General features: G+C 42.3%; 1 long non-coding RNA gene across 3 annotated transcripts in view; it reads left to right on the forward strand.

Moving 5' to 3' along the window:
- Positions 1–25,752, forward strand: part of LOC113633425 (uncharacterized) — an 81,291-nt gene that overhangs the window by 23,608 nt on the left and 31,931 nt on the right. Inside the window, exons 6-8 of one of the 3 annotated variants that reach the window (XR_003438196.1) lie at positions 1,349–1,507; positions 3,140–3,235; positions 4,058–5,621. This is a non-coding gene — a long non-coding RNA (uncharacterized LOC113633425). Of the gene's footprint in view, positions 1–1,000; positions 1,508–3,139; positions 3,236–4,057; positions 5,622–16,184; positions 19,819–25,752 lie in introns of those variants that run through there. The other 2 variants (XR_003438194.1, XR_003438195.1) reach the window with 2 other exon arrangements.

Genomic DNA, 25,752 nt, shown 5'->3' on the forward strand with positions numbered 1-25,752 from the left:
TTGATTTCAGACTGCTTATAGGTCTTCCCTTCACCTGCCCTCTGATAATGAGTCACTAATATTTGCATATGTAAAGTAGTATCCTCAGAAATGTACATGTGTTAATTCATTTAATCATCTCATCAACCCTCTAAGGAAGGTATATTCATTATTCTTTTTGTACGTAAGGACGTTAAGCCTTAGAGAGGTTATGTAATTGGTCAGAATTCACACATATAATAAATGGGAATTGACACGTAATCTGGTACTGGAGCCTTAGTTCTAAACCAGGGACCATGTGCTCCGAGGCCCATGGCCCAGTGACGCAGTCCTTCTTACGTTGTGGTAGTTGGTACTGAGGCTAACCTTCACTCGACTGCCTGCCTGGGTCTCCCTGAGGTCTAGACTCCTCATTGGCGTGCTCAGCCTGACTGTAGACAAATCCCTGATAAACACAGCTTAAGGGTGAATATTGTGGAAATAAACTAGAGGAGCACTTCACTCTAGAGTCATAGGAATTCAACCCCAATGTCTGCTTCCTCAAAATAACCTGTCTGAACCAGGCTGCCTCAATGTCCAGTCATTTCTGCCGTGGGATGATTCCACAAAGCAATGTTTCCTCCTAGGGATTGGTATATTTTTTCCATTTCATCTGTTCTTTTTCCCTGGACATCAGGGCTTACAAAGCAATGGGGCAGTGAAGGGTGTAGTCAGAAGGGATCCCACAGATCATGCCCTGTCCTCCAGTGGTGGTGAATTCCTGCTGAGTCCCTCTCCTCTGGGGTCCTGCTGCCCTGCATGGCTGTCTGTGTGGCGGGCTCTGGTGGGTGCTGTGATGGAAGTGGTCTGCTCTGTTTCCAGGAGCCTCCATTACAAAAGTTCCCATTTCCTAAGGGGTTCTGCTCCTCCTGTTATGGTGATCTCTTTCCTAACATAGACAGAAGGGAAAAGATTGGTTCCAAATTATAAAGCTCGTCATGCCAACTTCAAGTTGTTCAAAGGTATTTTTTTTCTCTCTTAGGAATTCCCTACCTCCGAAGAAAGGCCCAGTGTTACAGGACTGTCAGCTTCCCCTACCCTTTCTGAGCAGTTTGGAGGGGAGAACTAGCATATTATAGTGGGTGGCTGACACTATTATTCGCCATTCCAGGCGCTTCCCTCTCCCTTTCCTTATTGGACAAGCCCTTCTCCTACTGCAGGAAATGCCAGTTACTCTTTTCCCAGTCTCCCTTACAACTAGTGCATAGGCAAGTAACTCAATATTGATCCATGGGACCTGAAGAAATGTCTGCTAAGAGTTTGGAAAAAGGTTTCTCTTCCTAGAAATGAAGAAGCATCCCTTTTCTCTTTTCTGTATATGATTTGTCAGCATGTGACCTCTGGAACCATTGCAGCCTTTTTGGGGTCATGAGGGAAGGCATCAATGTCACATTGTGAGTGCCAGAGCACAATGAAGAAAAGTATCTGGGTCCCTGAGCCATTGCACCCAACTTGGGACTTCCCTGCCTTGACTTACCTTATAAGTAAGGTAAGTTATAATGATGGTAATTATAGTAATCATTATTGTTATTACCAGCAGTAATGACAGCTGATACTTATACAAAGCCTATTACGGACCAGACACATTTAATTATTATGTGACATTATAAATATCTGTATTGTTTGAACCACACCTTTTAGTTAAGTGTTCTGCTATTTGCAGCTGAAAACACCCTAATTGATGTGCTTGTCACTCTCTGGTCCTTGTTCTTTCTGAGCATTAGAGGTCTTCGAGAGACTTCCTCAGGAAGCAGGCTTGAGCCTGCACCCTCTAAAATATATGATCCTCCCATCGTGGGATGAATCCTCTTTTCCCAGGGTCCTTCAATGAAACCCCTTCTCCTGTAAAGCATCTTGAAGTCCACACACAAAGGGTCCTGGGAAACCAGTTGTGAACTTGCCCTGTCTTTATTTTCAGCCTGGTGATTGCTGAGTTACACAGACAGCAGGAATTTGTGCACATATAGTTCCTAGAGGACCACTCTCTCACAAAAACATCTGAAAATGAGGGCTTGGAGTGAGAATGGGGGAAATATTTCTAAGAGTCCTCTAATATTCTCATTCCCTTACTATAATATTTCAGAAAGTCAGTCAGGTTACTCTAAGGGCTCAGGATGCCCGGAGGAGCTATAATTAGTCCACTGCAGTGAATGTTTATCTGCACATGTCTGCCCACAGCAATCATTTTCCTGGCTCACACATTCCACTTGACAATACTCTGCCTATATTACATAACTTTATATAATAAAGTAAATGCCATCACCAAAGAGCTCTATAAACTATAAACTATTATACAGATGTAATTTATGATGATCGCAAAGATTTATTCATTACCTGCTTTCAATATTACTGACTCGGGGTCCTAGGAATATATTTACATCCTAGTCTGTTTTATTACCTTATTTAGCTGTCAACCTAACCTGGTTTTCCACCAAATATATTGACTGTGTTAGAACCAGTCGTGTTTTCTTTCATTGCTTTTGAATATGTCTCACATTTTATTAATTATTATGATCAATGTTGGTCAACATTTCACAATTTACAGTTTGCTTTTCACGTATGTTAACTCATGGGAGATTCATAACGACCCTCCTTAAAAATAAGAATAGGGAGGCTCAGACTTGTCCAAGATGACTCAGGAAAAACCAGGGAAAGAGCAGTTTCTTCTGAAGGCAAGGAAAGTTCTTTCTTCTGGGATGTGTTGACTTCCCTTTGGATCATACATGGCTTTGAGATCAAAGAGGGAGAACAGGGGCAAGAGATTAGAGTTCAGTAAGGAAGGATGGCACGCTGACAACAAGCTAGGTAGTGTCTTTCAGGCTGGAGGGGGCTTGGGGGAGATCTGATGAACTGGTGATACCCTGAATGACCACATGGTGGACTTCAGTGGCTCCCGGGCAAGTTATTTGGGCAAGTTTCTTGCCTCAGTTTCCTCATCGGTAAAACAGAGTTCCCAATAGCACCCACCTCATAATATCGTTGGTTTACATGCGTTAGAACAGTGCTAACATAATAAGCACTTCATAAACATTTGCTAGTTTGGGTTCTATCCTGTTCTGAAGAACACTTAGTGTGGTTGAGGAGAGAGTAGGGCAACTCAGATGTTTTCCTCTCCCTACAGACCCTTCCCATTTCTCTATCCTTGGAAAAGTTCGGGATAACACGTAGATTACAGAGCCTGTGTGTGAATGTCCTCAGGGATCATCTAACCTTGATTGTAAGCACCCTGACAGTAACGAAGCTTGAGCTTAAATGAAAACTGTAATATTCAGCTCTGCTCACTGTTTAAAGTATTTCTTTAAAGAGCTTAATAGAGGGGAGCATCAGGACGCTTGGGCATTAAACACGTCTTCCAATGTAATATTTTAACAAGGTAAAGCAAGCCCTTGGATTAATCTTCCCTTAAACTACCCATGAGCTCAAGATGCAGAGAAAAATATCCTCAGAAAATTGTGGGGCCTCTTTTTGAACCCATGTGTCAAATGCAAGAAAATTACAGGCGCTTGACTCCTAAACCCCATCAGGGCTGGCTTGATCTCTCCTTAAAATCCCGAGACAAAAGTGACGATCCCAGAGGGAACTGATACTATTGCTTCTTTGTCGGCCCTTTTAAGGTTCTGAAGCAGCAAACTCTGGCTGGGTTTTTCTCAGGGGCTGGTTGGGGGGCTGGGCCAGTTGTGTCCACTGAGATTGTTCCCTGTGCCGGGCCCCATGGTGTGTCTTCACGCAAAGACTGTCTTTCCTCGGAGAGCTCCCAGTTTATTTTTAACAACTGGTGCCAGGACCTAGTGTTGTTTGCCTGTATCAGAGTGTGGGCAGTGAGGACGCACGCACGCAATCTCAGAGCATGGGGGCCACTTGTCTGGGGTTAGTCATGAGGAAGTGGCTGCCACCTCCTCTGGCAGCCCTTTATAACCAAGCCATTTTAGGTTCCCTGTCCTTATGTATACAGTTTAATTCTGAGCTCTTTAGTTTAATTTTGTCCTTTGAATTCCTTTATAAATTACAGCATCTTGTGATGATTGTTTTTCTTTCTCAGGAAGGAAAGGACTAGCACATAAATCTCTGAAATGAGAGAGAGGAAAGGAGAAAGGATGAGGATAAAAAGGAAGAGGGAGCTGCAGGGGAGAGAAGAGAGGCAGCTATTCTCTTCTGTTTCTCCTTTATCTTGGATGTTGAGACAGACACAAATGACCTCAGTGGACCTCAAAAGGCAGATGGAGTAGATGATTTCTGTGAGGTTTGATTTGATAAGTTGGACATGGATTGTCCAATTACCCCAAATATCCCCTCCACTGTTTACTCTGATTTATTCCCTTGAGTTAAGCACTGCCTTTCTCTAAGAGGCTCCTTAAAAGGCAAATCCTTCAAGAAGGCTAATCATGAAGTGTTAGATGCTTGATAAGAATGAAATTCACATATTAGTGGTTCCCAAATCTAGCAGATCACCCCAAGCCCCTGGGACACTTGTTAAGCATACAGATTCCAGGGCCTCACCCAGACCTGGGGAGGAGTTGGACTATCTAATGATGCGAATCTACATCTGTATTTATAAAAAAGCTTTTTAGGTATTTGAATGATTTGGGAATTTCTTACAGACTCCCAGGCATGCTTCTATGTCTGATTTGTCTTCCTAGGAAGCAAGGAAGGGCAAAGTAGCAGATCTGTACTGGGTCCTTTGGAAGAATGAAGGTTCTAGAAAGAAGGTAAAGGGGATCCTTTTTTTAAAGGCTGTGGAGGCTTCCAAAAACAGTTTGCCTACCTTACAGCTTTGCTCTAAATTAGCTGTGTCAGTGTGAATGCGCCTTCATTCAAAGCCATCTTTATCAATACAGTTTCATAAAACCATTGCAGAAGACTTTGTTTTCCATCTGGCAGTTCAAATGTTGAAGCCACTCAGCAGGTTGATACTGATCCTCTGGCCTTGATATTTTGCTGGTTTAAAGTAAGAACCAGTTTATGTCAGAGAAGACAGAGCTTAATTAATTAATTAAAAAGAACACGGGCATATTCATTTACATCAGCAGGTTACTTCAGTTTACCTGTAGGTGTGATAATCACGGATGGAGGTCCTGGTGATGAAGCATCATCATTTTGGCTTCTGTTCCTTCCTTTCTCAGTTTCCTTATTTCTTAGACTAAAAGGAAGCGATTAGAGTAGATTCTATTCTTGGGGCACATGAAGGTAATGGGACTCCATGTGCTATTTTCAATAACTGAATAAGAAACCAGGGTTAAACATCATATACTTATTTTGCAGTAAAAGTGCATGACCTAACAAAAGAAAAATCATGTTTCTTTGTTTTTTTGGTAATAAGTATTTCAGCTCATTTTTTTGAACACTGGTTCACTCATGTTGAATCGAAGTTATGATCTGGAGTTATACTGTTGATAAATAGATAAACAGAAAAGAAACAAAACGTTTGAAAACGTAGGGTCCATTTGTTCATTCATTTGGTTGTTTTAGCTAAAAGGAGGTTCAGATATCACTCCCGGGAAGCATTTAGATAACAGAATTTAAAATATTCCAAAGCCTTTGAAACACAAAGCAATGGGAGAAATATTTTAAATAGGGCACTTTCGGGCTTCCCTGGTGGCGCAGTGGTTGAGAGTCCGCCTGCCGATGTAGGGGACGCGGGTTCGTGCCCCGGTCCAGGAGGATCCCACATGCCGCGGAGCGGCTGGGCCCGTGAGCCATGGCCGCTGGGCCTGCGCATCCGGAGCCTGTGCTCCGCAATGGGAGGGGCCACAACAGTGAGAGGCCCGTGTACCGGCAAAAAAAAAAAGAAATAGGGCACTTACCATGAGCTCACAAATGGGAAATTCTACCACATTCTAAGCCCTCTGTTTTATGGTGGGGCTCCTATAGGAAGCAGATTCTGAGATGGAGACTTTCGAGCAGGAAGTTTATTGGGGAGTACTCGTAGGAGACACCCCAGTGAGGCAGTGAAGGCAGTGCTTTGGGGCAATGCAGAAATCCTCAGCCAGTCCTACAGAGAGCTAAGGAACTGGGATGACCTTCAGAATGATGGCAATTTCCAGAGAGGTACTCAGCAGCTGAGCCATCGGTCCCGCAAACTCCAGGAGGTACATGGAAGCGCACCAGAGCGTCCACCCAAGATGGGTTCTGCTTTTGTGTGGTCACTGATGCTCTACATCCTGTGATACACATGGGCACCCGTTCCCCCCACACCCCTAGGATCTGTGTTGTCACATATAACGTATAATGCCTTTTCTTTAGACTTCCTGGTTGCTGAAGAGCATTAACAGAACACATTAAGCTACTTTAAGATGCCAATTCTTTATGCGTTTTCACAGGAGGTAGGTCTCAGAGTTGAACACTCATGAATACTCTTACTGGTAATAAGACTTTGGCCATGAAGGGAAGGATGGGGCAGGGAAGAGAAACCAATAGTTACATGTACCTACCATATGCCAGGTTCTGTACTAGACTCTAGAGACAAAACAGTGAATTGGACACAGTAGGAATGCACAGATTTGCAAATTGGTAATTGCAACAAAGTGTTATGGGTGCTTAGAATGGAGTACGATTATATTCAGTGGAGACATAAGAATGAGTATGGTGAGTTTCCCGTGAGGAGTATTCAGGGAAAGTTTTCTATGAAATGTGAAATTTGAAATGCATCTCGAAAGATGACTAAATAGTGGCCAGGGAGTGGCACATGGAAAGATGTTCCAGATGGAAGAAGCAGGGTATGCAAAGCCATGGGGGCCTGGACTTGCTTGGGAAACTCCAGTCATTGTAACATTGTTGAAGCTTAGGTTTGGGGATATGTCATGCTAAGTGGCAAAGATTTTGAGAAGTGGGCAGATCAAAGAGGCTTTGATTTCTTGTCAAGCTCTTTGTATCTTGAAGGCAAACAGAACTTCTGAAAGATGTATGTGTATTTCCTCCTTAAAGGGAGGAGTGACATGATCAGATGTACATTTCTGAGAACTCACCTTGACAGTCACATCAGCACTAGGCTCAGGCAGATTGTAAACTCTTTGAGGGACAGGCCCTTTCGGTCTTCATTTTATATAAAGGTCATGCGAAATCAGGAAATAAAAGCTAAGACTAGGGCTTCCCTGGTGGCGCAGTGGTTGAGAGTCCGCCTGCCGATGCAGGGGACGCAGGTTCGTGCCCCGGTCCGGGAAGATCCCACGTGCCGCGAAGCGGCTGGGCCCGTGAGCCATGGCCGCTGAGCCTGCGCGTCCGGAGCCTGTGCTCCAACGGGAGAGGCCACGACAGTGAGAGGCCCGCGTACCGCAAAAAAAAAAAAAAAAAAAGCTAAGACTATGGTGCTTAAAATACGCTGACTTTGCTTCATTTTTTTTTATTAAATAAAAGCAAATGTGAGGACTCCCATTTATCAGCCCCATCCAACATTATAGTTTTCACTAAAATCAAACAAATCTATTCACCTTTGCCAGGCCACTTTAGAAATTCATGCTATTGCTTTCTGTTTATCCAGAAGCAGTCTAATAAAATTTAGACAGAGAATTTCCTTAGAACAAGTTTGACAAAGAAAGAAGCATTCTTAGATATACTGAAAATGTAGGTCAAAGAAGCAGTCATATATCCATCAATCCATTGACCCATCGATCCATTGATCCATCCGTTCATCTATCCATCCATCCATTCATCCGTATCTATCCTGGCCCACTCCAGGCGCTGCACGAAACGCCAAGGCTGACAGGATGAAAAAACTCGGCCTCTGTTCAAAGAGCTTAGAATCCAAGTTCAGAGACACATATATAAACAGATGATGGCAATACTACATGGTGATGTAAATGCTCTTATAAAAAAATATATTTTCAAATAAAATAGAAAATTTATTTTGAAAACATTAAGCACTTGAAATTGGAATACCAGGGTTTAAATTCCAGACGTGGGATTTACTAGCTAGGTAACCTTGACCATGTTATTTGACCACACTGTCATATAAGTTAAAAAAAAAAAAAAGTGTACAAAGGAAATAATGATTGTACCTTATCCAAAGGAATCAATTGAAAAGCCATTCAAAGTATGAGCTCAGTAAGTTTGCTACATATAAGACAAGTACTTAAAACCCAAGAACATTCATATACACCTTTTGTGAGAGACAATCCGCCATCAGTCCTAAGTGTCCGTGCATATTCTCGCCGGATATGCCAAGAATTCAAGGCCCCGGCCTGGCCATGCTTTACTCTGGCCAGCTCTCAGGCTTGGGTTTGCAGTAAGCTACTTTGAGGGATGAGATAACATCTCTACCCAGGGAAAAAGCCAGGCTTCCTTCTGCTCACTATTCAAGGGGAGGATACCCCAATCTCAGCATTCCTCTCCTGTCGATGCTGCCCACCGTGGGTGCTATCATCCAGGCCGAGCCCTTTGCTTCACGTCTTGGGGAGATGGAGAAGTCACATGAGCTTAACGCTGACATGCTGGCTACTGCTTCTACCATGAAGAGGAAAGTTCTTTTTCTGACCCGGCATTCTTGTGTCTTCTGCCAGCGTTCATGAAAGAGTAACAGACTGGCATATTGGCTTGTAATTGGTGTACAATCTTAAACCTTGCCTGCTTCTTGACAATAACTGTAATAGCTATTTAATACCATACATAAAAGAGATCTGTCAGCACCAACCAAAATATAGTATGTAGGGATGATTTATGGAGAAAGTACTTGACTTATAAGAAGTCACCTTATTATATGTATGTATATGTGTGTATGTATAGACATACTATATATAAACATACCATATATAACCCCATATGTTTCCTTTCTCTAGTCACCTGTGATAGTTTCTTTATTACAAATGTTTGTGTATCTATATAGTATATATACGTATTTGTACATATACATACGTACACATGATATATATGCTATGTGTATATTCATATGTATATAATGTATATACATACAAACACACATGTGTATATATGTACATACACACAAATACATACATATAACACATACGTACAAATACATATATACATACATAAATATACATAAATACATATGTATCTATATACACAAACATTTATAATAAAGGACACATCACAGTGAATAGAGAAGGGACACACATATATATGTTTATATATAGTATGTTTTTACATACACACATGCACATACATATAATAAGATGTGAGCTTCAAAAGCTTGGGAGTCAGTGCTGTATTCAGTGAAAAGATAGCCCCCAACAGACTAATAATTCAAAAGAAAATCCCTTAGAACACACTAAGCCTTATTTGATATGTAATCCTACCTACTAGGAAATACTTTATGCAAAATTCCCATCAAATAAGCTCTTCTTTCCTGTTTTTTGGGCTGCCAAAATCAAATACAGGCTCTGGGGCAAAGGTTAATCACATCCCTTTAAGGGGAAAACCCTCTAAAATCTGATTGCCAAGTGTTAGGAGAAAGTTGTAAATATGCAGTAAGTTCTGAATTAAATTTAAGGCTATTTTAATTATAAAAGCATTAATGACAGCAGGAAATTTAATGAAATAGTGGACCATGAAATCAGTGTTATCATTTTAATACATAGAATATGACAAACTCTGTAAGATTCCTGTTCTCTTTCATGTCTATTACAATTTCCTTCTATTAGTTTCTACAAATAGAAAATTACATATAAAATTGAGTTTAACCAAATCTCTGAAAAAATCAGACAATCTGATTTGGTATTATATCACCACACTGAAATTTCATTTAATTTAGAAAGGGCTTCTCCTGGTGTTTTGAATACTAACTACTCTCCTAACAACACGTATGCAGCTCTGGGTTTGACAGGGGAATGATCCTTGTGCTGAACGGTAGATCAAGATTTTAACAGACAGAAAGAATGAAGATGGATAGAAATGCAGGGCTTGACCCAACCTCCTATAGGAGAGATTTCAAAAGCATTTCTTGAAACGTTCCGAAAATATTTACTTTTCCTTATCATCTTACAAAAGGATTCTTTCTGTGAAAAAGTTGAAGATTCAGATGTCAGGCCTGACTGTCTCCAAATACAGCATGTCAGAGTCTCTCCCCTGTGATCTCTATGAAGAATAAAAAGCCTTAGAAAGTAGGTCTTCTGTGTTTTTACTATACCGACTAGTTGTTAGCATAGCGATCTGCTGTAAATTGGTAATGATTTGAGGTTTTCTAATCTTTCACACAGATGAGAAGTGTTTCAAAATGAAATATTTTAACCGTAGCTTAGTTTGTTTATTTCAGAGGGAAGGACTAAATCTAGCAGTTAGGAGAGAGGTGACCCTTGCAGGAAGAGTGCTGATTTAAAGGAAAGATGAGGGGGAAATCTGAGTGTTGATAATGTTCTTGACTTGTGTGCTGGTGACAGAGTGTGCAGTTGTGAAAATCGACTCCTATAATTATGATAGGATTCTATCATATCCTATCATATGATATGCAATTTTCTGTATGTATGTTATACTTTACAAAGATTTTTCTTTATTAGAAAAGAACTGCCTTAACCTTTTCTGTTAAAAATACAGTTGCCTGAAATAATGTAAAAGTCTCAGGCAGTAAAAATTTCTAGGTTAGAATTAGTGGAAATTCCTAGGTTCGGTTTTATGTTGTACACCATAAAGATAGGATTAGAAGCAAATAATAGGATCCCTATCCCCTCTGAATCTGACCAGTCCATTGTGACTTGTCCAATCTATATCCCAAGAGCCATCCAGAGAAAGTACCCTTAACCACGAAATCCTGCAGAATCCTAAAATGTATGCCTTAAAATGAAAGCCTAAGCGATTAATTTTATTTTGATTAGTTTCCAAGTTTGCAGCTCTCTGTCAGCACCTAATCTGTATTGAATCCCATAATCTAACAGACAGTGAATCACTCACTCGTTTAGGCAAATTGTCCTTCTGAGCATCTAGAAATATAACTCGCTCCAGCCCTTAAGGGTTTTTACACATCTGGCCAACTCTCTTCTCCCTTTTGGTTAACCCTATCCTCAGTGGTGGGGTAAACAGTTCTATCCCCTGACTCTGGATTTTTAAGGAGATTACTGCAAAGTCAGGCTAGGAAGCAATGCATAGTAATAAAAGTAGCACAAAACCAAGAATCAGGATGAGAATCCATTGTTCCAACCCCCACTTTACTTTAATAGTTGTATGAACTTGTACAACCACTTTGTAAAATAAGGGTCAACTACCTGCCCTCGTGGGTTTATCATGAGGACTGAATACGATAATGTATGAGAATATACCTTGTTCTCGTAACAGCATAAACAGCAATGCAGGAGTTATGACAGTAAGGTAGCTTATACATTGTAAGCAATGTGTTTGTGCTCAGGGGCAAGGAGTTACTATCACTTTGAAAATATTTTTAGCTCTTCTCCTGTAGAGAGGTATTCACAACCACAGCCAAGGCACAGGAGGGCAGAACTGTTTTTGTTTCACTTCTGGCCACTTCATTAGGCATCTTTCAAGGCAGCGTGACTTAGCTAGGCTTGCAGTGCAGATGCCAAATGACAGCGCCAACCCTGTGAGACAGGACGGTCCTCCTCTCTCCTTCCAGATGACTGTCTGAAAGAATTCTGTGTTTGTCCTCAGTTTGCTGTGTTGGGAGCTTCCCAGATAACTGACAACAGTGGATTGTGACCACAGCATTTAGGTCATCAGAGGCATCTGGGAGCAAGTCTGTACAGAAAACATTAAATGAACTTAAGTTTTAAGCTCCGATGATAACGAGCAATGGGTGCTCTATTAAGAAACTGGGGTGGGGAAAAAATGACTTCTTGGGATTCGTCAATAGATTGAGACCATTCATTCATTTAGAGGTGGATTGTTTCTTGAATCCAGAAGACATTCGCTTGTGGGAAAATGATAGTATAACCTTGGACTATCTCCTGTGGAATCCTGGGGACCACATCCCCACATAATTCAAGCAACGTTTTAAAAAATATTCCAGTCAACCCTGCTGGAATTCCGAAACTTGCCTCAAAGGGTTTGTAAGGTTACATAGCCCAGAGGGAGTTGGAAACTGAATTGAATTCTTTAGCTTTACAATTTCTTTACCCAGCTAGAGCTTTTTACATATGACATTATTTACTTCAGAGTAGTAGCCTCTTTCTTGTTCTTAAGTCCCAGATAAGCCATAATAATACTTAAAGAATTACGAATGTAGAGAATAGACAGCTTAAAATAAACATAAAGATGCTTGCAATTCTCATGGAAAATAACAATTCTCTATTCCAAGGAATACAGGCCCTAAATATGCCCATAGACCAGAATTCTAAAATTTTTCAGGGGAATCCGGGTGGCCAAGCAAGTTATATTGTTGTCCTAGGGGCTGGATGGATGGAAGGTCATGTACTATGTTCAAATGCTTTCTGCAGTTCTGTGTATTGGAAGAATGGCACGCTCATCAATGTAGCAACCAAGCCATCCCATTTTTCGTCTTACTTCATTACATGCTTTCAGAGGCTGCAGCTTTCTAGCCGTAACCTGGCATGACTAGGAGAGATAGAAAAGAGGGGATAGATGGGAGGCTGTGGAAGAGGGCCTTACACTCCCACACCCCACCCCCAAGAAGGGCTAGGGCATTTTTTTAGGAAGGAGGGCCGGGCTGGGGGGTGCTTGGTGGGTAACCGAATATACAGAAAGAGTTGTCAGCCAAAGAACTGGTGTCAGGTACAGGTGTCACAGGTGTTGGGTAGAGAAGGCAGAATTCTCTGGGCTGTGATTTTCAGCAGCCAGTTACCACCCCTGCTGGCCTAATGCTGGCATCTAAGTCTTCATGTTGCATCCCTTGTGTTGCATGTTTGCTTAGCCGAGCTGGAGCTGCCTCTTTAAAAGTACAAATTTTCTCAAGAGGGGCAACTCATTAAGCCACTTAACACCTCATCATGAATGAATCTGGACAGGGGAGGCTGTGGGGGAGGGATTAGAAAGGGAAGGTGAGGGAGGCCAAGCATCAAACTATAAATTCATGCAGGGCCTTGCCCAGGGAAGGGAGGCCGGGGCGGGGGGGCATGTGGCAGAGGAGACGGCTGGCTTGTTTGACTGCACAGTCCCGGGGTAGTGTCCCGTCAGGGGAGGTGGTCATCAAGAGAGGATGGCCAGCGGAGGGGGGGTTCCCTGCTTCAGGAGGGGTGCCTTCCCACCCCAACCCCATCCCCCCGCCTCCATTCTCCAACCCTCTCAAGCCTCTTACTCTTTCTGTCCTCACCCTCCTTATGGGTTCCTCCCCAACCCCTCCTGTGTTTGGCTCTCAGGCCCTTCTGAAGTTCACTCTGTGGCATTTCTGTGTGGACACAGCCTTGTAACCCCTCTCTGGCCGGCTTGCTCACTCAAGGAGGGAGCAGGTGGGCGGGCAGGAGCTGCAGTGTAAGGGCTCCAATGAAACACCTCGATGGGATAAGAAAGGAAGTGGGCGATGTTGCTGAGAGGAGAGAGACCTGAAGGGCAACCGGATGAACATTCTAGAACACCGAAGGGTCCTTCACATGGGGTGGGGACCCTTGTATTCCACCCTCTCCGAAGGTCACACAGTAGAAAGGGAGATCGATAGCAGTGATGGATCGTGGCTGGAGTTAAGGAAGGACTATTATCCTCCTTTCAAAAACCAGGGCAGATCAAGGGATCAATCCAAGAAGAAGATAAAACAATTGTAAATATTTATGCACCCAACATAGGAGCACATCAATACACAAGGCAAATGCTGCAGCTGTAAAAGGGGAAATCGACAGTAACACAATCATAGTAGGGGACTTTAACACCCCACTTTCACCAATGGACAGCTCATCCAAAATGAAAATAAATAAGGAAACACAAGCTTTAAATTATACATTAAACAAGATGGACTTAATTGATACTTATAGGACATTCCATCCAAAAACAACAGAATACACTTTCTTCTCAAGTGCTCATGGAACATTCTCCAGGTTAGATCATATCTTGGGTCACAAACCAAGCCTTGGTAAATTTAAGAAAATTGAAATCATGTCAAGTATCTTTTCCGACCACAACGCTATGAGACTAGATATCAATTACAGGAAAAAATCTGTAAAGAATACAAACACATGGAGGCTAAACAATACACTACTTAATAACCAAGAGATCACTGAAGAAATCAAAGAGGAAATCAAAAAATACCTGGCAACAAATCAAACTACCAATGACATTTTTCACAGAACAGGAACAAAAAATTTCACAATTTGTGTGGACACACAAAAGACCCTGAATAACAAAAGCAATCTTGAGAAAGAAAAACAGAGCTGGAGGAATCAGGCTCCCTGACTTCAGACTATACTACAAAGCTACAGTAATCTAGGCATTATGGTACTGGCACAAAAACAGAAAAATAGATCAATGGAACAGGATAGAAAGCTCAGAGATAAACCCACGCACATATGGTGAACTTATCTTTGATAAAGGAGGCAAGAAGATACAATGGAGAAAAGACAGCCTCTTCAATAAGTGGTGCTGGGAAAACTGGACAGCTACATGTAAAAGAATGAAATTAGAACACTTCCTAACACCATACACAGAAATAAACTCAAAATGGATTAAAGACCTAAATGTAAGGCCAGACACCATCAAACTCTTAGAGGAAAACATAGGCAGAACACTCTATGACATAAATCACAGCAAGATCCTTTTTGACCCACCTCCTAGAGAAATGGAAATAAAAACAAAAATAAACAAATGGGACCTAATGAAACTTCAAAGCTTTTGCACAGCAAAGGAAACCATAAACAAGATGAAAAGACAACCCTCAGAATGGGAGAAAATATTTGCAAATGAAGCAACTGGCAAAGGATTAATCTCCAAAATTTACAAGCAACTCATGCAGCTCAATATCAAAAAAACAAACAACCCAATCCAAAAATGGGCAGAAGACCTAAACGGACATTTCTCCAAAGAAGACATACAGATTGCCAACAAACACATGAAAGAATGCTCAGCGTCACTAATCGTTAGAGAAATGCAAATCAAAACTGCAATGAGGTATCACTTCACACTGGTCAGATTGGCCATCATCAAAAAATCTACAAACAATAAATGCTGGAGAGGGTGTGGAGAAAAGGGAACCCTCTTGCACTGCTGGTGGGAATGTGAATTGATACAGCCACTATGGAGAACAGTATGGAGGTTCCTTAAAAAACTACAAATAGAACTACCATACAACCCAGCAATCCCACTACTGGGCGTATACCCTGAGAAAACCAAAATTCAAAAAGAGTCATGTACCACAATGTTCATTGCAGCTCTATTTTACAATTGCCAGGACATGGAAGCAACCTAAGTGTCCACCGACAGATGAATGGATAAAGAAGATGTGGCACATATATACAATGGAATATTACTCAGCCATAAAAAGAAACAAAATTGAGTTATTTGTAGTGAGGTGGATGGACCTAGAGTCTGTCATACAGAGTGAAGTAAGTCAGAAAGAGAAAAATACCGTATGCTAACACATATATATGGAATCTCAAAAAAAAAAAAAAAAAGGTTCTGAAGAACCTAGGGTCAGGACAGGAATAGAGATGCAGGTGTAGAGAATGGACTTGAGGACATGGGGAGGGGGAAGGGTAAGCTGAGATGAAGTGAGAGAGTGGCATGGACTTATATATACAACCAAATGTAAAACAGATAGCTAGTAGGAAGCAGCCGCATAGCACAGGGTGTCCACCTAGAGGGGTGGGATAGGGAGGGTGAGAGGGAAACGCAAGCGGGAGGAGGTATGGGGATATATGTATACGTATAGCTGATTCACTTTGTTATAAAGCAGAAACTAACACAACATTGTAAAGCAATTATACTCCAATAAAGATGTTTAAAAAAAAAAAAAAAAAGCCAGGGCAGGAGTGAGGGAAGGCTTTGTCTTAACCAAGGATAGACTGCTGGAAAAAGTAGGAGTAAAGAAATAATTTGTGGAGTGGAACAGTTTTCCAGTTTTTAAGGTTACTGAATGCTTTTTTGTGAATTAAATTGTATGCAAAACTCTAACAGAAGCTAACCTTCTCTGGTTGAGCTGGGGGTGGGCTGCTAGGAAGGCAGACCGGTCATTTCTCCTCATCCGCTGAGGCTCTCCTGAGGAATCCCACGCTTTCCTGAAACACAAATGAAAAATCCCTGGTTGAGCATTTATAGTTTACACAGCACTTCCTCATACTCTACCCCATCTGATCCTAAAAAGAGCCTTGGCGCCATTATCTCCTCTCTTACAGGAGAGGAGATCAGGCCAAGACAAATGAAGGAAGTGGCCACAACTTAACAAGTCTTGTACCAGCGGGCATTCCGGCTGCAGAGAAACTACCCGCTCCCAGCATAGCCTCCTGGGAGTTGTCCACAGATCTGTAAGAACCCCAGAGTCTCAACCTTCTGGAACCTCGGTGAGAAAGTCATACAGGCATAACCGCATCTGCCAGTTGTTCTATGTCCAAAACACAAAGCTGGCATCTCAAGCTACTGGCGATGATGGAAAGACAGAGAGTAAACAAGGACCGTGATCTTGACGTGTCTGCTGCTCTTTCTGCCACACAAATGGTCCAGAAATGGACTGCACCCGGGACACAGGAATCAGCCTGAAGGCTGAGAGAAGGGCTCGGGGAAACAGGAGGAGAGGACGAGGTGGCAGAAGAGCAAGCTGATGCTTCTAAACTAATGGAGAAAAGAGGCAGATGTGCAGTGGAAATTCTGGCTTGAAATTGCTAAAATCAGGCAATAAATAAGGCAACATCTGTCTTGCCTAATTCCAGGCACAGTTCGTTCAAAATGAAATGCAGTTTCTACCTCTGTCACTCGCTCTAGGTAGACCTAGAGGTCAGCCTCATGTGGAACGGAAACATATAATTGCAGTTCGGTTTTGAGCTTGGTCCACACCCCTACTTCTCATCTTGTTATGTTATATGTTATGTTATTTCTTCCTCCTTTACTTCCTTCCCTCCCTCCCTCCCTTCCTTCCTTCTTCCTTCCTTCCTTCCTTCCTAATTTTCATGCAGAATTTGCTCTGAGGCATTTTAATTGGCCTCAGCTTCTTCCTGGCTCTTTCCCCATTGGCCTTCCCACCCTCCTTTTAATCTGCCCACATCTTTCTCTCCCTGAAACGCTTCTTCCTCTCTCTGTCTCCTCCACCTCTCTCTCCAAAGACAAGAAAAAACAAAGAGGGGCAGTAAGGGAATTCCACGGCCTGAATGCTTTCTTCCCTGTGTTCTCTAGGGCCCATTATCAGGGGAAGTTGCTGCCCTGTAATTAAAACGCAGTATTGTATTTTCCGCATGTGCTGATATGTTTTAAAATATTCAAAATGGAATATTTTTGTCACTGCATGACAAAATATGATTTATGTGGAAGAGCAAGTCTGGTAGAAAGTATCTTTCTTAGGAGCAGGGATAGCCCGCAGGCAATGGTAGAGACCATCCCAGGCTCCGACCTTTCTGCTGCCACAAACACCCACTGACCAGGGCTCTCCATCCTCCGTGGGCAGCATGGAACAAAACAGGGGCACAGGGCCATTGTCCTGAGATCCCAGAGCAACATTTCCACGTGCTCAGCTGGGTCTTACAGACTCTGGACTCCCGCCTTGCTTGCCTAGGACATCTCTAGAAGTGCTTGAGAGCGTAACCGATTTCTGGGAATGTGGCCTCTGACCTGCCTACACCTTCCCAGTTTTGCCTTTTCTTTCTGCTTGCCTACTGATCTGGTTTCTTATATTCAAGGTCTGGTAGCACGATATGTTTGTGGTACAGAAACACTGCACAGTAATAAGCATTTGTTAAGAGAAGAAAATAGTATTAATAGGCAGAAAACCATGATCATCAACCTTGACTTCCCTCCCTAGTGTTTATTAGCTTGTTAGTGGTGTCACTGCAACTTTGTTGCATATTTTTATCTCTTCTTTTCTCTGTCATTTACATGATGATCATACTTGAGCTTTTTTATATTCTACCTGCAAAATGTCCCTTGACTCTGTCCCCTCCTTTCCCCGTCTTGGGTCACCGCCCCAGCATGGTCTCCTGTTATCGCTTATCTTAAACGATGCCATTCTGGGATTCTTTGCCCTTTCCTATTCACTTTCCAGATCGTTTCCTAAAATCTGAGATACGATTCTATCACTCCCCGGCCTAAATATTGCTGCTGGTTCCCCACTGCTGGCATCGCATCCATGCCCCTAGCGACCTTCACCCAGCACACTTCCCAGTCCCACCCCCCATCCTGTGACCCCTTACCTTTCATCACATCTCAGCCCTTGTCTTGATAACAAGGCAGCCCCATGAGACCCCTCCCCTTGAACATGCTCTCCAATGGCCAGCTATCATGCTTCAGGTCAAACTGTTTCCTTTTCTTGGAATATGTTTCCCCACATCCACTTGTCTAAACCCAGTGGAACGTCCAAGGCAGAGCTCAAATGCTGCCTCTTCTGAGGAGTCCTCTTCTGTCAGCTAGGCGGAGTGAAACACCCCACCTTCTGTTCCCGTAGCACTTGGTTCATCCACTGCTTGACAGACCCATCATTTTCCCTGCTACAGGAGTTATTACTTACAGGTCTGCTTTTTTCCTACTAGACCATGGTCTCTTAAAGATCAGGGGGTTTTTTTGGGATTTTTTTGGTGAGTGAGGTGTTTAAATATCCTTAGCACAGCTCCTGGTATCCAATAGGCAACAAGTGAGATGCAATTAGGGCCTTGGTGATTATGGCCTGCGTAGAGTGAGATTTGCTGACTCTGAAATCACCTGGTAACCCCTGCAGCTGGCACACATTAGGGGCAATGCCCCTTGGGATAGCTAGGCCCCGGAGGGGAAGCCCTTCCAGCAACATAAGGTGAGTGGACCAGGGGGTTAAAATGGGACTTTTCCTGTCTTGGGTTTTGTCTGAAGTCTCAAAGCTGAGAACAGTGGATTCCAAATATCTCCACATTCTAAGGCAGATGTTAGACCATTTTTGAAAAATTTGTAAAAGGGAGTAATAATAACTTGTTGTATCAGCAATATCTAGACTACAAAAGAAAACATTAAGAATTCATTAAGTGTTCTCCAAACCAGTTTCATCCTTTCTCCCCTTTTTCCCTGGTATTCTTACCACAGCCACTAGAGTGATCCGGGGCAATTGCGCCTCTTGTCTCCTCAGAAACATGTAGGCGTGGGTCTCACCGAGTGAGAGCCCAAATCCTTGCAATGGCTTCTGAGGCCCGGCAAAGGCAGGTTTCATTTCCTCTTGAACCTCACCTGCTGTTCCACCTCCCCCTGCTCTCTCTGTTCCAGCCACACTGGCCTCCTTGCTCTTCTTCAAACCTGCCTCAGGGCCTTTGCACTGGCTTTTCCTGGCTAACCATCACACCTTCAAGTCTTCGCTTAAGTATCACTCCCCTACTGAGGCCTACCCCATCACCCTGTTTAAAATTGCAAGCCGTAAATACTAGCACTCCTGATTCCTCATGTCTTGCTCTGCTTTTTCTTCTTCCACAGCAGTAACACACTATCAGATTGAATTATTCATTACTTTCTGGTTCATTGTCTCTGAGGGTGGGGATGTTTCTCTTTTCTGTTTGTGAAGCACCCATTCTACTGATGAAGCACAGAATACGCTTGTTTTCTATACTAACCATTAGCTAAGTCAGGATTTCCAGGAAGGAGAGGATGGCTTATCCAGCTTACTGCCCATAACAACCATATTTTTCCTTGGATTTGACTCTGCTTTTCATGTCTGCTCTTGAATTCTTCAAAATGGCCCTTTCACTAAAATAATCTCTCACTGTTGTTCACTAGGATTTTAAAGAAGCTATTCAGAGTAGTTTTATCATAAAAGCAGTCTCCTTTGAGTTGTAGGTAATAAAAAAAGATTTTTTGTCTTGTTTTCCCCTTGCTCTATCTCATCTGTGTCATTTCAACGTCTCCCCTTACTGCTTTCCCAGGTGGAAGAGATCATTCATCTGTGTGTTTCAACAGAAGACAGGGGGAATCAATTGAGCCAACTGAGGCAAAAACCAATAGCTCTAGGAAGAAAAATTGTGGAGACCCATGAAATTAGTTGAATAGACTGGTCGACAAACCAATCTCTAAAACCAAGCTCATAAAAACAGAAGATGAAGTAACTGTTGTCACAGATTTCAGTATGTGCTCAAATCTCAGAATCACAGCTAGAAGCACAAATATTGAGTCCTTATGTTACCCTACAAATCAGAGAGATTTGGCGGAAGGACTGCAGGCTTGAAGCCAGAAGACTGAGCTGTACCCTGACTCATCCACTAACTCTTACATAGGTGTGGGCCTGTCAGTTAATCTCTATGTGGGGATGGTGACACACAGGTCATTCTATTTCACGGAGTTATGGAAAGATAAATGAGAAAATATTTGAAAAGGCATTTTGTTAAGTGCTCTATAAATATTGGAATCATTTATTCCAGGATTAAGGGGATTCGTTTATTAGCTTACAAAACAAAGACACTTAGATTCATTTGAATCTCCGTGAAAAAATTCAGCACTGCTCCATTTCCTTACACCCGGAAGCAAATCCTCGTACTCTTTCGGGTCTACATTCATCAACTAGGGAATCCAACCTTCAGCTACCTTCTTTCACGCCAAGATTAAGAAACACAGCGGCAGCAGCTGGAAAAACACAGAAGTATGAGTAGGAGATGAGGATTTCAGACTCCTTAAAAGTCTTCACCTCCATTAATTTCTAGATCAGCAGAGTTTTTCTTGTGACGGGTGTTGACCGTATGGCATCATAAGTGTGAACCCTGAAGGCCCCTCTACTCTCCAAAAGTTCAGCCATTGTTGCTCCCCAAACCACCATCAGGGATTCTATTTCTTTATATTGAGGCATTAACTTCTGCTCAAATCTCTTTGAACTGTCACACAAAAGAAAGGGTTTCCCCCTTTCTTTTCTGAGGTCCAGAGTACCAGGTGACCCTTGAGAATTAGAGGCACTGGCTGCATAAAGAAAAGAATCACTTAAAAAGAGGAAGTGAGCAGATACTGGAGATCAGCCTTATCTCCTCTGATCATTACCTTGAGCTGTCCTGCAGACAACAACCCCTCCTGCCCCGACCCTGACTCTTTCTAAGCATGGTGAAAAATGCTGGACGGCAGGCACTGAGGCACAAATGTGGGTTGTTACATTTCTCTAGATGTCTTACCTGCAATTTGAAGGCCAAACAGAATGTTCAAGATGGAGATCAGTTTTGTCCTTAGAGTGCCTTGGCTTTTATGAAACTCTGCCCGCAGACAACTGTCAGTGCTCATTCCTGCCAACATTTAGCACCATTTTTTTTCCTCTGATATGTGCTATCAGGGAAACATTGGGTGTTTTAGATTGCTTAATTGGCTCAGCTGTGAAGCATGAACTTAGTTACAAGGGCCTGGATCTTTACCAGCTGTAACCAGAAGAGCTACCTTGGGATTTAGTACAATCCCTGGAGAGCCCTGATAATCTCGGGCTAGCATTGCTCATTGTAAGAGAAGCCTGGGGTATCCCGGAATTGATCTGGGGGTGCTAATGCAAGCCTCTTTGGTCACTGGTTTGTATTTTAGGCTACAGATTTATATGTTGACTTGGTTTACATGAGGCTTGTCACTTTAAAGTGCTGCCTCCTTTTTCCAGATGAGGTTATGGAGGGTAGGGAGGGACGGGAAAGAAGGAAGAAGAATCGGCAATGGTTGAGGCCAAAAAATGAGATGAATGTTTTAATATGAGACTAAGCAGTTTTGTAAAGACCCAACTTGTGTGCTTCTTTTGAGGACAAGTCCATCAGATAAACACAAAGGTGATTCTTAGCTTTCTTCTGTCTGTGCCTATGAAATGTTATTTAAAGCTGTTGAAGAAATGTAGGAAGAAAATGGTTTTGAATGTCAAAGGGAACTCACGAAAACTAAAATTACAAACAACCAAAGTAATCATTGCCACAGTAAGAAAATCAGTCATGTGAATTGCAAAGATCTTCCATGATCCCAAGACAAAGCCTTAACTGCTCCTTTTACGTGGAAAACATTGGAGGACAACTCATAACTCTCCAAGAGGGCTAAACCCAAGGCGATGATAAATGCTTACAATTAAAGGTACTTGGTAAAGTATTAATTACTTTTATCAATCTCCCTTGGCTTCAAAGATGAGATGAGAATCTGTCTGGAAATCTAAAGAAAACAGGATTGAGAACAAAACAAAATTGTGACTTTGGAAAAACAATCAGCATTTTAAAATCGTATTTAATCTTTCTGCCTTGCTCATTTGGCCAGTTTTGAGTACCCAAGGGGCTTCTCCTTTCCACCATGTAAATAATGCACTTGATTATCTGCGTGTTTGAGTTTATTTAGAAGTAATACAGTATAGAAATGAACAGCAAGGGCCTTGGAATCAAACTGCCTGTGTTCAACTCTGCCATTGACTACCTGTGTGACCCTGGTACTTCACCACGTACCTTTAATGGTGAGCATTTATCATCCCCTTTGGCCTCTCCGAACTCCAGTTACCTCATTTGTTAAAAGGGGAGAGTGTGGGACTTGCCTGGTGGCACAGTGGTTAAGAGTCCGCCTGCCAATGCAGGGGACATGGGTTCAATCCCTGGTGCAGGAAGATCCCACATGCCACGGAGCAACTAAGCCCGCAAACCACAACTACTGAGCCTGCGTGCCCAAAGTACTGAAACCTGCCCGCCTAGAAACCGTGCTCCGCAACAAGAGAAGCCACTGCAATGAGAAGCCTGCACAACTGCAACGAAGAGTAGCCCCTGCTCGCCGCAACTAGATTCTCTCAACTAGAGGAAGCCCGCCTGCAGCAACAAAGACGGAATGCAGCCAAAAATAAATAAATAAATTTATTTATTTTTAAAAAAGGCGAGGAGGAGAGTGCCTGTTATGTACATAGTAAGTGCTCAGTTAATTTTACGTATTATGACTGTAGTGAACACTACTGGTGCCCAGCCTATACTCCTTTTACCATGTATCCATCCTCCAGCTGTTTTCAGTGTTAATGCTGAAAGATCACAATTAATCCCTTTTTTAAAGACTTGCTCTTGTCAAGAGAGAGGAAACTCGAAGGGGAGATTGCAACACACCCTGCTCTCTGCTGCTGGCAGCCAGTGATTGACATGGGTTACAAAAGGCTACAGGCCGTCCCTGCCCCCTTTGCCCTCCTTCACTTCCCAGCATGCAGCAGACCGTGTGATCTCTCGAGATCACGTTCTTGCTTAGCTCATTCCCTTTCCCATCCTGCTTCCCTCCCTTCCTTATGGGATATTTTTTCTCCCTAAAAAGCACTTCCTCCATAAAGTACTTCCTCACATGCACTTGAATGTCTGTTTTAGGTTTCTGGTAGCCTGACCCGAGACAAAAACTATACTTCTTTGATTTTTAAGCCACCCATGTTTTCACATTTTAACAATTCTGAAATCAGGATGTATCTTAAAATCACCGTGGCTTTGGCTAACATGGTTTAATGTCATTTTCTGCACATTGAAATAAAAGTGTGCAGAAAATCCTGGGGCAACAATGGAGCATCCTTTTGCTGCATTGCCAGCGTTCTTGATGGCAGAGGACCACGTTTTCTGGAAGAACAGTCATCAACGGCTGAGTTGAAAAGTTGAAAAGTCAAATAGTCATAGTCTGAATGAGTGAAAGTTCTAGGAATATTTTAATCTATTTATTTTGCTTTTGTTTTCCTTTTGCATGTTGTTTAAATGCAAAACAGTGATATGTAATAGGTTTTATCAAACATAATTCTAGAAGAGCTCTTTCAATAACAAAACAATTTTTAAATGATGATTATGACAAGGTGACATTGCAGTACAGTGGGAAAGTGATGGTCTTTTAAAAAAATGCTCTGAATCAATTGGATGTGAGCATTGGTCACTGGGATGTCCACATTCCTCTGTCTATCAACCAAATCAACCTCAGATGCCTTGTGGCATCTGTGTGAGAGATAAAACAATGCAACTGCTGAAAGATATCACAGGAGACCATCTTCATGAGCTTGGGTTGGGGAAATACTTATTAAGCAGGACCTCAAAGGCTCTAGTTCTAAAGAAAAATATAAATACATTGGACTACATTAACGTTAAGAACTTTTCTTCAGCAAGACAAAGCATTAAAAGAATGACAAAGCAAGTTATAAGGTGGGAGAAAATATTTACCCTATGAGTATCTGGCAAAGGGCTGTATTTTGTATAATAAAAGAACTACAAATCAATAATAAAACAGATATTCTAATGGAAGAATGGACAAAAGCATGGCCATATCTCAGATATGGTCAAGAAACATACGAAAAAGACTTAACTTTATTAGTCATCAGGAAAATGCAATTAAAACCATGATCAATAACACTACATCCCCACCAGAATGGTTAAAAAAAAAAAAAGACAATATCATATTGTGAGGTTGTGGAGCAGCTGGAATCCTTCCACACTGCTGGTGGGGCTGTAAGTTGGGCAACAGTTTTGGAACCTGTTTTGGCAATATCTGCTACCTATCTACTCTGACTTCATGGTTCTTCTTCTAGGTACTCTATGTACCCAACAGAAATGCATCTAAATGTCCATCAGATAAAGCATATAAGAATGTTTACAGCAGCACTATTTGTAGTATCCCCAAACTGTAAATAGCCTGAATACCCATTCATAATGCAATGGATAATTATAATGTGGTCTATTCATGCATGGAGTACCGTACAGCAATGAGAATGACCATATTACAACTACGTACAATAACATGGGTGAATGTTGTCAACATAACGTAGAGCAAACAAAGTTAGACTCAAAAGAGCACATAAAGTACAATTCCATGTGTATAAAATTCAAAATTAACTAAAAATTATCCATGTTGTTAGAAGCCAGGATAATGGTTACCTTTGGAGGGAGGTAATCACTGAGAACAGGCCTAAGGGTCTTCCAGGGATCTGGCAATATTCTAGCTCTTGGTCAGAGTATTGTTTACATGGGTGTGTTCACATCATGAAAATTCACTGAGCTATGTTTATGGGATTCATGCTTTTCGATAAATAGGTAAAGTGAAAGCATTATGTCATTATTTAATTGGCAGCATTTCTCCCTTTTCTTAGCAGTATTAAAATCATAACGTGGGCTTCCCTGGTGGCGCAGTGGTTGAGAGTCTGCCTGCCAATGCAGGGGACACGGGTTCGTGCCCCGGTTGGGGAAGATCCCACATGCCGCGTAGCGGCTGGTCCGTGAGCCATGGCCGCTGAGCCTGCGCGTCCGGAAAAAAAAAAAAAATCATAACGTGTCATAATTAATGGCATCTTGGTTGACATAAAATATGGTATTATTTTTATTATCATTGGTCAAGTAGTAGTATTTCCCTGACTTTGATCTGTCTCTTACTTCCACTTTTCCAGCTCATCTCAAGTGGTCCATGTGGCACCTCCAAGTCTCTTCCCAACTTTTTAAGAGTAGCATTCCTGTTCCTTAGCTGGGTGTATATTCACCTGGAGTAAATATTACCCTTCCCAGACTCCCCTGCACTAAGTGTGGCCAATGTGACTACGTTTCGGTCTTTATCAGAGGAAGCTGTACAGGACGGTGTGCCAGAAAGTGTTAACTGAGCAGCACCAAGTTGCTCAAAACTTGCACATTCCCAAGAAGGATCTGCTCCATGCCTGGCCCTTGGCTGGTTCCTGGGAATTGAGCTCTTGGAATGCGCTGACTGATAAGAGTGTTTTGCATGCTCTGGGCTTTCAATCACACAGTACCAGCTCATCTAGATATTTTGTACAAACAATTTCCTTCTGGGGTCTGGAGCTTCAGTGACCGCAATTAGTCCCACAGGCACTATAGGCCTACCTGACTG

The sequence above is a fragment of the Aethalodelphis obliquidens genome, unplaced genomic scaffold (assembly GCF_003676395.1).
Source record: "Aethalodelphis obliquidens isolate GAN/ISIS:26980383/991018 unplaced genomic scaffold, ASM367639v1 scaffold39, whole genome shotgun sequence".
NCBI classification, from domain to species: Eukaryota; Metazoa; Chordata; class Mammalia; order Artiodactyla; family Delphinidae; genus Aethalodelphis; species Aethalodelphis obliquidens.